This window comes from Gekko japonicus, unplaced genomic scaffold (assembly GCF_001447785.1).
Source record: "Gekko japonicus isolate JY-2015 unplaced genomic scaffold, Gekko_japonicus_V1.1 scaffold2402, whole genome shotgun sequence".
Taxonomy (NCBI): Eukaryota; Metazoa; Chordata; class Lepidosauria; order Squamata; family Gekkonidae; genus Gekko; species Gekko japonicus.
The window spans coordinates 17837-29341 of NW_015168726.1; the positions used below are offsets into that span (position 1 = coordinate 17837).

The following is an 11505-nucleotide window of genomic DNA, read 5'->3' on the forward strand; positions in this document are numbered from 1 at the left end:
CAAGACCGAAAGGTGCAAAATAGTCCAAAGTATTTTTAAATCAGGGAACTTTCATTTTAACTTTAAAAACTTTCTCCTTGCGTAAACAATGTCTGGTAGAGGGAGAAGAATGGTGCCGGAAAAGAAGCCTCTCACAGGAAATAATCAACCAACGACTCCTTCCCAGACACAGGAAGCAGCTGCTGACTTTCCTAATATGCTGGCACTGGCATTGCACCCTCTGCTGGAGCAGATGTCATATATCAACAGCAAGCTGGATGGAGTCCAAAAGCAATTGACACAAATGGATAAAACAGCAGATGATACTGAGAAAGCCATTAAGAAAGTTGAGACAAAAACAAAAGATATTAAACAGAAATGGGAAGAAGTGGAAAAAGAGAGAATCTCAGATAAAGGTCAACTGTGTCAGCTCCAAATGGAAAGATCAATGTATGTCTTGCGCTTTCAAGGCATTCCAGAACAAAAAGGAGAAAATTTAAAAGAACTTTTAAGTGAAGCATTAGCACCAATGACAGAACTTAAACAAGATGTACTGCAAAATGTTATGGATCTGACTTATCGATTTCATCAAGAAAAATAAGCTACCTGGTGAAGTATTTGTGAAATTCTCCAAGAGATCTACTAGAGAAGCTGTTTTGAAAGCTACATCTGGGGAAACCTTGAAAGTAAAAGATGATGAAGTGAAAATTTTAATGGATATTTCATTTGAGGTGTGGAAGCGAAGGCGACAATACAAAGACTTAACTTTCTTCCTTCATAATAACTCAATTTCATACAGATGGACACTTCCAGAAGGACTTGTGTTCAACTATAAAGATAAGAAGACCAAGACCAGAAAGAAGACCAAGACCAGAAAGCCAAAAAAATTTGGAACAACAAGAAAACCCGAACAAAGATGGAAGAAAGACTGAGGACAACAAAGAAGATGATAAAAGTGACTGTGAAACTGAAGATACGTCAAGTAGCTCTGGCAGTGCCTCTGAGGTATTGGATTCGGAAAAAGAAGAAGCTGCTCCCAAACCACTTAAAATTAAACTGAAATCCAAGAAGAAAAAGTGTGAAAAATAAACTGGAAGTTCAATAGAACATAATTGACTATAAAGCACCTATAGATTTGTATTAAAGACTCAAGCCAGCTTTATCTAGAAATCAATACCTTGACATAGTACCTTTGTTTTTATTGTAGGTCCGATATATAAGAATGCTCCATCCTGTCAGACTGTGCTATGCCTGGTGCTGGTGCTGGGACTGCTGCTGCCCCTGACCTCACAGCAACGGTAGCAGGCAGCAGCCCTAGTGCTGGTTCCATCACCAGCTCTGGCACACAACACAGGATTATTAATTTTTTGATCCCCTGAGTTTATTCTGCACACTCTGGACACCTTGAATTGTGGAGCAACATTCCTCTGCTGCTGGTGCTTCTTGCACCAGTGCTCAGTGAAATACACCAGTCTTGCACAGAGAAAGCATGCTCCACAGCAGAAGTCCTTTAGTGCTCGTAAACTGCAGTCCAGCCAGTAAGTGGAAGGAAACATTAATTACTTTCAGTGCCATCCTAGAGTTATACCATTCTAAGTCAATTCAGGATGACAGCTTCCAGGTGGGACCTGGGAATCCCCTGGAATTACAGCTCATCTCCAGACAACAGAGATCAGTTCTCCTGGAGAAAATGGAAAGTTTTGGAGGGTGGACTCTATGGGGTTGCAGTCCCCTGAGGCCCCTGTCCTTCCCAGGCTCCATCCCCAAATGTCCAGGAGTTTCCCAACCTGGATCTGACTACCTTAAACTCCCCCCCATCCCCAACAGTGGCCAGGAGGGACCTGGCAACCCTTAAGTCAATTGACTTCAGTGAACTCGGAAGGGTACAATTCTGCTTAGGATGGCTCCGCTAATCTCTTTTCCTTCTCCCTCTGATGTCTGTGAACTCTAAAGTGTATTCCAAGGCAGCCAGTATAATGAAGAGATTTCCAAATATCACCGGATATTAAGTTTTTATAACAATAAAATAAATAATAAATAAAAATAAAATTGTTTTTACTATATCAGATATGAGCAACAGTGGGCTTTTCGTTTAGTTATTTGGTTCATTACTATCCGAATGCACATCCTTACTAAGACAATAGTGCTTGCCATGTTTTAATTTACCAAAGTGCTGAATTCAGCTTCAAACACCAAATCCTGTGCAAATGAACATACAGTCACCCCACTTGGGGACCCCTGGTCAATGTACAGTTTCTTCTTGTGCAACTAAAAAGTGGGCCTGCACAGGCTTTTCCGCTAAAGCAACAAAACTAAGCTACTAACCTCTGGCAGTTATTTTCAGTTTGATTTCTCCAATCACTGAATGAAGTTTTTGCAATGCAGGGAAAACATTCTGCTAGAATATTACTTCCAGAGGGACAGCCATATTAGTTTATATACCCTAAGCAACAAAGAGTCTTTGTGATTTGTCTGCCAGAATAAATTTGTTTGAACAGTGACTGCCAAGGCCAGATCCTCACAAACGTGGTGTCCAAATTTATTCCCATTATTAAAAAGCTGTTTCATCTGGAGTACTTGGATTGAAGATAATTTAGTTCTTTCAGCACTTGAAGAGGCTCACTGCTGTAAAATCATTGCTCCAGATTATCTAGTTTATGATTCCTTTCTGCATACTGAAAATCTCTGCTATGAAATGCCACAGGTTTTCTGATGAATGACTTGCAAAAGAATTCCAGGGAAGGAAAGAAAAGGGATGAAAAAAACCACAATACGAAGAGCACATCTCAGAGAGAACATATTTGTGACCTTTTTTAAAAAAATAAGCAAAATAGAGTAACTTTGAAAGTCTGATGTTTATTATAAATTAATTCTTAAAGCTAAGAAACACACACTATAGCCAAGCAAGATTGTATTTGCTCACTTTATACCTTTATACCTTTATTTGCTCACTTTATACTTTCATACCTTTATAGTATTAACTCTCAGGTATTAGTAATGGAGTAATAGGGAAATGTCGATTATCTTGAATTTATGTATTAATGATCCTTGCTACTCGTAGTTTTAGGTTGTTCCCTTCCCTTGACCCTGTAGATTTGTAGACTAGAAAAACAATTAAAATTTTTATTTTTTTAAAAAAAGTGTTTTGCATTTATATAGCACCTATTTCTAATTCAAAGTCATAGCATTCCAAAGTCTAAGTGAAGCTAAATTCATTTAAGGATTGTAGAAATCAAAGCCACCTGATCTAGGGATTTGTGAGAGCTACGAATGATTGGCAGAAAGGCATCAGGGGAGTTTGGACCATTCTCCCATCCAGATAAGAGGAAGGTAATATGGAAATGTTTGGGGAGGGTTGTTTCCATGGCCACATTTTACAAATGTAGATTCTTGTATGTGACCACAGAAATAGGGAAATGGTATAATCAGGGGGATTTTTTGTCACAGCTGCCTCTTGAATGTCAAAGGAGATGCACAGGCATCAGTTTCCATGTATGGATTGCCCCTTAATGGACTAGGGCTATTGACTGGTAAGAGAAGTATAGAGTCACTAATCTCAAGGTGGGATTTGCAGTTCTCAGAGAATTACAACTGTCTCCAGAGATCAGTTCCCAAGGAGCAAATGGCAGCTTTGGAGGGCACAATTTGCAGTATACCATAGATTCTAGGAGAAACAGAAGAAGAAGAAGAAGAGATTGGATTTATACCGCGCCCTTCACTACCCAAAGGTGTCTCAGAGCGGCTTACAAACTCCTTTCCCTTCCCCACAACAGACACCCTGTGAGGTAGGTGGGGCTGAGAGAGCTCTTGACAGAAACTGCTCTTTTTCAAGGACAGCTCTTGTCAGAGCTACGGCTTGCCCAAGGTCATCCAGCCAGGTGCAAGTGGAGGAGTGGGGAATCAAACCCAGTTCTCCCAGATTAGAGTCCGCACACTTAACCACTACACCAAACTGTCCTAGAGTGGCATTGACATCCCCACGGAGGTTCCTACCCTCCCAGGCCCCACCCCCAAATCTCCAGGAATCTCCCAAGATGGAATTGCCAGCCCTATTGAGTTTGTCAAATTAATTTGCCATGTCATTACTTTACAGCTTGTCAAGACTAGGCTTGATACACATTTCAGGTTTAACAGTATCCTGCACAGTCAAGTGTGAAATCTACAGTTTTGTTAAACTTTAAATCTGAGTAAAGTTTCATTGAAGGTCTAATTGTACAGCCATGCAACTATCACTTCACTGATGGTAAAATGCATCCAAGTGCAAAAGCTGTGTAAAGGACACCATGCAACAGCATCAGAACTTGTTTGTTTGATTGTTGGAAATATTATGGATTTTATTGCTTGATGCTAGCAAGAGGTAGACTACAAAAGGACCCCCCCCCCTCTTTTTCAATTGCTGAAAGCAGATAATGAAGAACTGTCACTGGTGAGGGAAGCAGGTGCAACACATTCCAAATATCGCTCTATTTAAAGCACTGGAAAGCGCAGGGATGCAAGGGCAGTGTCAAGCATTAAACCAGTTCTGTTTAGACACACAGGAGAGTGATGGCAGAACCAGGTATGATGAGAAGCCCAGTCTTTTAGAATTCTAATTCATGTTTCCATAAAATCCCTGTGTAGGCGCTTAGCCTGGTACTTTTCTGCTTTACGTTTCTGTTCTATGCCTTGCATCTTTTTTGCATTTGCGCTGTCCTCCCAGCTGTTAGAAACTGAAGCTTTTTCCTTTTGGATTACTGAAATAGACTTTCTCTTCCTCCTAAATCCCTTCGATGGTCCTGTCATTTGTATAAGTTTCCAGAGGTGAGGTACTTTGTCCTCCTTAGGAAAGATCTCTTAAACTGCAGTGGCAACAAAGCGAAAGAGCGACACCCTTGAAGTCAATGGGCTTGGAAGGGTGTAGCTCTTTTTAGGATTACACTCTTAGTTTGCAGATGGACCTCATGCATACATTCTTAAATTATGCCATGGTTTAAAGAGAGCTAAATAGCTGTAAATATTTAAGAGCCTGAAATAGGACCACTGTGTGCATGGTATATGCATTTCAAGGGAACAGGAGAATGGGTGTCAAATTTTGCTTTCTTACATCAGTTTTGGTTATCAACTAACAATGGCATGAAACTAATATGTCTCCCTCTCTCCCCCTTTGTGTGTGGGAATAGTAAACAAGAAGGAAAGTTGGTATTTATTGAAATCTTCCATACTGCTATGTGCACTTTGTTGAATGGTAAGATGTCCATAGTAGAGTAACAGACTTCAGTTATGTTTGGATGAGATAGCCCTGGAGACAATAAAATCTTTGCAATCTTTGTTTTATTTTAAAAGTAGGCAAACAGAATATAGTGTAAACAAACAGGTTCCTATAGGCAGGCAGTGCAAAGACATTTAAAAAACAGGGCTGCATTGATTGGTTCTAGAAAAATTGGGACAGGATTTGTGCTAGTAAAGCTGCAGTCCTCAAAAATAATGTTTGCTTGCAATGCCCAAACTCCTTTGAGTCAGGCACTCCATGCACTTTTACTGGTGAATTTGCAATGCAAAACAAACAGTATTTTGAGTGTACTTTCCTCTATTCAGTTGGCATTATTCTTTACATATGCAACCAAAGAGAGGGAGAGAGTGTCAGAGAATGATCAATATTAAGACTTAGCTACCTATCCTAGGATCTAATGCTGATGCAAAGAAGGGGGACCATGTGTTATGCATCAGACAGGCATTCAAGCCGTTCATAAGCCAGAGTGTGGTCTCATGGGAGGAAAAGGATACTTTGTGGAAGGATTCTATCCCTAGTTATAGGGCAAAGAGGCAACAGACTAGCATTAAAATCTTTTCTTTGGGGGTCTGGAACAGAAAGAGAGTGTGTATGTTTGTGGGAGAGGTCAAGTATGGGTCCAACCTGTGCTAGTGGGGCAGAACTGGGTGGGCCCAAGAAGATGAGAAAAATTTAAACAGTAGGGCATTGGAAAAACTGGGCTTGGAGTGGAATGGTTGCAGATATGGACATGAGTGCTCTGTGAGGTAGAAGACACGATAGCTAAGATCCAGCTGAAAAGACATCAGGGACATCTTTTGTGGCAAGAAGCCCCTTATAAAATTAATGGAGGTTTCTTATTGTGGGCTAATCATGTCTGATTGCTGAGTGTTTGGGTGAGAAATGGACTCAGATCTTCCAGTCTCGTCTGAGCTGGTGTGACAGAATTAATGATATTTCCTCTTTCCCCTGGAGTTTCTTACATTTTCTGGAGCCATCTTACGGACAGGAGTGTGAGGAAAAAGGCCAAAATTAGTATCCAAAGGGGAAGATGTAAGGCAATGATAACGAAACCCAATGTTTCATCTAAGGTTCCTGCTGTTCACAGTTCTCTTTGTTTTATTTCTTCAAGTGCTACTCAGATCTTGGCCATGCAGAATACCGATCAGCTCAACTATCTCCAAAGCTCAATGGCACCAATGGGAAAATTCCCAATTGCCTAAAATAAATTGTTCAGTAAAACCAAAGGAGTTTTCTAAAGGAGAGTGGCTGTGAAATTTCTGATTGTAACTGCAGATGGTCCCTGGCTTCCAGTATCATTGCCTGTTTTCTCTGCTGAGTTTGGGCATAAATAAGGGACCATTACATTGTGTTTTTGTCCTGATGTAATTCTCTTCCTGTAGAGGTTCATCAGAACCTGAGTTCAAAACACAGTTCTTCATGGGTTTAGGTAGAGGTCTTCCATATCACCCACTACCTGAACTAGAGATGCCAAGGATTGAACCTGGGACCATTTGCATGGAAACCTGATGCTCTACCACTGACTCCACTTTCTAGGTACCAGAGGAAAACCCCTGATTATGGAGAGACCTCTGCCTAGTCCAGGGATGACCCAATTACGTGGCTTTCAGTATCCACATTGGCAGTTTGGCATTGGATGTAGTAATAATTTTTGTCCCAGCAAGACGTCTGTGTATTTCAAGGGAACTTTTGTGTTCCAGGGTTTTAAAAAACTTTTTGTTTTTAATTTTCTTAAACATAATACAGCAGTATAGAATATTCATGATGAACCAACAAATATAATGTAAACAGTCTATAAAACTGTAGTTAACAATAACAAACTGTGGAAAAAAGTGGATGGCGCACAATATGATATATAACCAGTATATGTCTTCTGTCACTACAATGTTTAAGTATTGCATATTAATGACGGAGTCAGATTATATTTAAAATTGTGCCAGGAAACTATAAGAAGTTGGGATTGCAGTTTCTGAATAGTTTCTGTTGGTAAAATAGTCCAAAAAACGAAGCCATAATTCTAAAAATGCGGATTGATAAGAATGGATTCTCTATGCCCTGTAGTTGGTCTGAATTTTTTTCCATGATAAAAAGGTCCCATACTTTCTTATACCATTGATGGTAGCACTCTATTTTTCCATTTAGATGCTGGCAGAGATTTGGTTACTGCGAGTAAAAAGATTAACTTTTCCTTATAGTCAGAATTTCAACTTCTTCCCAAAGATGTAGAAGAATAACTTTAGGATGTTTGAAGACAGGATATCCAGTAATACATTTAATCGGAACAATATTTTTCGCCAGAAAGTTTTTACCTTATAGCAGTCCCACCAACAGTGTATATATGTACCCACTTTGCCACAATGTTTCCATTTTGTTTTCCAGTTTGATCTAATGATATATCTGATCAAAGTGGCAGTTTTATGAAATTAATTTTAACTGATAGGCTCTGATACTGAAAATGAATGTTTTGCCAACTGTTTTGGCTCTTCATAAGAACGACTAGCAGGAAATAATCAGTGGAATAAACAAAGAGTAAAATACAAAAGTGATCTTGAACGAAGTCCCAGGGCAGAGCGTCTCCTTGGAATATTTCTTCTGGGAATGTGCACTCCTGACCACCCTCCTTCTTCTTGTCTGTGTGCCAGCTGCTGGCCTGCTGGCTTGTAATGATTCCCTTGAAACAATATCTCTCTCAGCCAGCTGCTCATTGCCTCCTGACATATGGTGGGCATAGCAGTCTCTCCGACCCTTCAGTTTTCATTATCTTAAATCAACTAAATTGGATCTTGGTTAACGAGCATTTGTTACAGCTCTGCTCTTTTAGAAAACTTCTCTGTGGCCTATTAAATGGGATGACAATGAAAGGTTTGTATATCGAAAAGACCTCTGAAGTCACCTTGACTTTCAGAGACATGTGGCAACTCCGAGGGTGCATTTCTGGGAGCCCAGCTACATGACACCCTTTGCAAGATCCTGTCACTGAAGCCCGTATTGCAATAGCAAGAGCAGTCCTTCAATTTGTCCTCATAGGAGTGACTAACAATCGTTCACTTATACAGAGGAAAGCAGTAGCTATACACAGGGCTACTACAGTGGATGAGGCTGAAACTTCTCCCCCCCATGGCTGACCTCCAGCCACTGAGAATCAAACTTGCTCCTATCACCATAGTCTCTCCTGGGCATTTTTTCCCATAAAAACACACATGCATATGCAGACACTCACAAATCTGTTGTGATGATGAATTGTGTGTGTGCATGCAAGCATGCTTGTAGGTTCAGGAACCCTGAGTTGGTGTACAGCAGTGTTCCCTCTAAGCTGAGTTAGTGTGAGCTGGTTCACAGTTTTTTAGCCTCTGGCTCACACATTTTTGTCTTAGCTCAGGAAGGAGGGCTCCAGAGCAAACTAATTTATGCAGTAGCCAAATTGCTTGCTCACAACTTTAATGCTAGTAGCTCACAAAGTAGAATTTTTGCTCATAAGACTCCACAGCTTAGAGGGAACTCTGGTGTACAGTACAGCTCTTTGCTATAAGTACACAGACACGTATTATCATTTGTTTCCCCTGCATGGTATATCATTTTCTGGAGGCTGGGTAGCCTCACAGCCCCCAAGATTACAGTGCACGGTTTTCCCTCTGGGAATGAATGGGAATTGCTCCCTTAGGAAGAGAAATAGTCACTCAAAGATACCATTGAGGTGAGGCTTAAAACATACTGCTTGTCTCTCTCTATTGTTTCAGTTCACAAAGCCCACCTTGGATGTTGTATCTTGGTGACACTCAAGTGTGATGGAATGTTAGGAACCAGATATGGCTAGTGGAACAGAACTGAGCAGAACTCCTGGTCAAAACAGAATGACTCCTGGTCATAGTAGGGTTACCAGGCGTCTGCTGCTAACTCGGCTAGAAAAAACTCTGGGGTGAAACCTGGGGAGGGTCATGTGTGATCCAGAACTGATATCACTTCTGGATAATGCTCTAGGAATTTCCTCAAAGTCTCTATGGTAAAAACCATAGAGATGTGTTGGATTCCGGGAGCATAACCTGAAAGTTACATCACTTCCATGTCAGGCACCCTCCTCCTGCTTTTTTTCAAGCTGGGAACATCTTTGATGGTGGGAGGCAAGCATGACAGTGGGAGAATCTGCTGCTGAATGTCAGCAAATGATAACTCTAGATTAAGTTTATAAATCACATGTTTGGATTTGCTACACTCTGGCTTGGATCTGCCACAGGCATTTTCACAGGCAGAAGGATTTTTGTCTGTGGATCACAGTGTTCTCTCTTCCCCTTTCTTGTGACATCTCCAAATGACCTCTGAAATATTGCTTCTTGGGAACAGGGGGAAATTGAGTGAGAGGGGGGAGGTGGAAAAGTCATGTCCCACAGATAGAAGTTCTTCTAAATGTGGAAATGCTGTGTTGGATCCAAGCCATAGTTTATACTATGTATTGTATTCTTAATGTTAGGTATCCAAATCAAGAGGCAGCATGGTTTCACACAGGGGCACAGTTTAATAAATTCACTTATTTCTCTGTCTGGAGCTACTGTGAGTACAATTTTCTTTCTCCCTGTTCCTGTCCACACCAAGTCCTGGAGTGGATTTGAAAGAACAAAGTTGTCAAAACACCACACTACGCAGTCTTACCACAACAAGTGCTTATTCTGAACAAAAAAGTGAAAATTGGTCATCATAAATTACAGTGGCTATTGTTTATACCATTAATCTTTTGTAGCAGACAAATTCTGTCAACAGCATCATGTCCGTCATGAACAGCACGCACTATGTTAAGCACAAATATGTCAAAATGCCAGTGACAGACACAGATTTAGCTCTTTCTAACATTTAATTTTAATGGAAGAGATTTACAGTGCAATCCTAAGTAAAGTTTTGCCCTTAGTGGGCTTGGAACGGTGTACCTCTGCTTAGCTTGGCACTGTTAAGCCTGTGCTTAACTTTATGATGGGCTGTATTGAGACATCACTTTGAACTGGCATCAAATAAAGTTGCACCTGAGGTCCATTTGTTGCCAAGCTTGGGTAAATAACTTGCTGTACTAATTCTCTTCAGATTTTGGAATTAATTTTTGTTGCAAAATCTGAATTTTAGAAGACATTTTAACGTTTCAGGAAAGGATTTTGTTGTGTGTCTAAGTGACACAACTTGACACCGGAATACTATTTTTAATACAGACGTGTTCCCAATGTGTCACATTTTTAACAAAGAAAATACAAATGGGAACATCTTCCTTTTGCATGTAGAGTATCTGCCAATTTTCAGTGTTGTGACACTTTATTTCTGAACTAATGTCTCATCAGGGCAACATGCTGGAATGAATCCCATAATCAGTCTTTTCCCCTTGTATTCATTTCCAGATTATTACTGCCTTAATAATCTAAACTTTACAGAGTTTTATGTTTTGCCTGTGATTAGACACCAGAGGCAATAACTGGTCTCATCCCAACTTGTAAATAAAATTGTTGCTTTTTCTCCTCAGGGACAATCCCATATTCCCGTTTGGTTGTACCTGTGCTTCTCTTGCTTGGCTGGCTTGCAGGTTGCGTATTAATGGTGTACTATGTCTTCTCTTAAGAGAGGGTGAGTGATTGCTGTCCTACATGCAATGTAGTGTGTATTATGCAGAGCTGCATCATTGCTGTACAATTCATTAACATTTGTTTTTGTTGTGCAGGGAAGAAGCCATTGCAAAGGAATCTTCAATCTAGATGAAGACAGCTATTTCTTTTTTAAAAAAGAAATGCTAAAGCAATTATGTTTCAATACATTTCCAGCACCATCATAATATATGCACTTGCCTGCTGAGTATCTAGCACACGGATTCTACAGTAGTTTTGTAAATTAAAATAACTTTAAATTAAAACTGCACTGGGCATTTGGTGGTGGCACCCTTTGTCTTGTGGCTATTTTTATTTCATCAGCCATAAAAATAGACATTTATGTGTTCCATGTATTCCACCATAATTTAACAATCTAGCTCTGGAAAATGTACATTTGTGTATGCTCTATATCTCTGAACATCCAAGTTGCCTTATCATTCATACTTAGGCATTGCAATCCTATGTAGGGTTACCTCAGTCTACTCCCATTGGTTTAAATGGGCTTAGAGTGGAATAACTTTGCGTAGGATTGTACTGTGTGTGTGTGTGTGTGTATATATATATATATATATATATATATATACACACACACACACACACACACACACACACACACCAGAATAACCAGCCTAGTTGCATGAC

At 40.1% G+C, this 11505-nt stretch overlaps 1 long non-coding RNA gene across 1 annotated transcript; it reads left to right on the forward strand.

The window, feature by feature from the left end:
- Positions 1-4464: 4464 nt before the first annotated feature.
- On the forward strand, positions 4465-11237 carry LOC107114157. The gene is made up of 3 exons (XR_001482640.1): positions 4465-4537; positions 10743-10843; positions 10938-11237. It is a non-coding gene; the product is annotated as an uncharacterized LOC107114157 (long non-coding RNA).
- Positions 11238-11505: the final 268 nt, after the last annotated feature.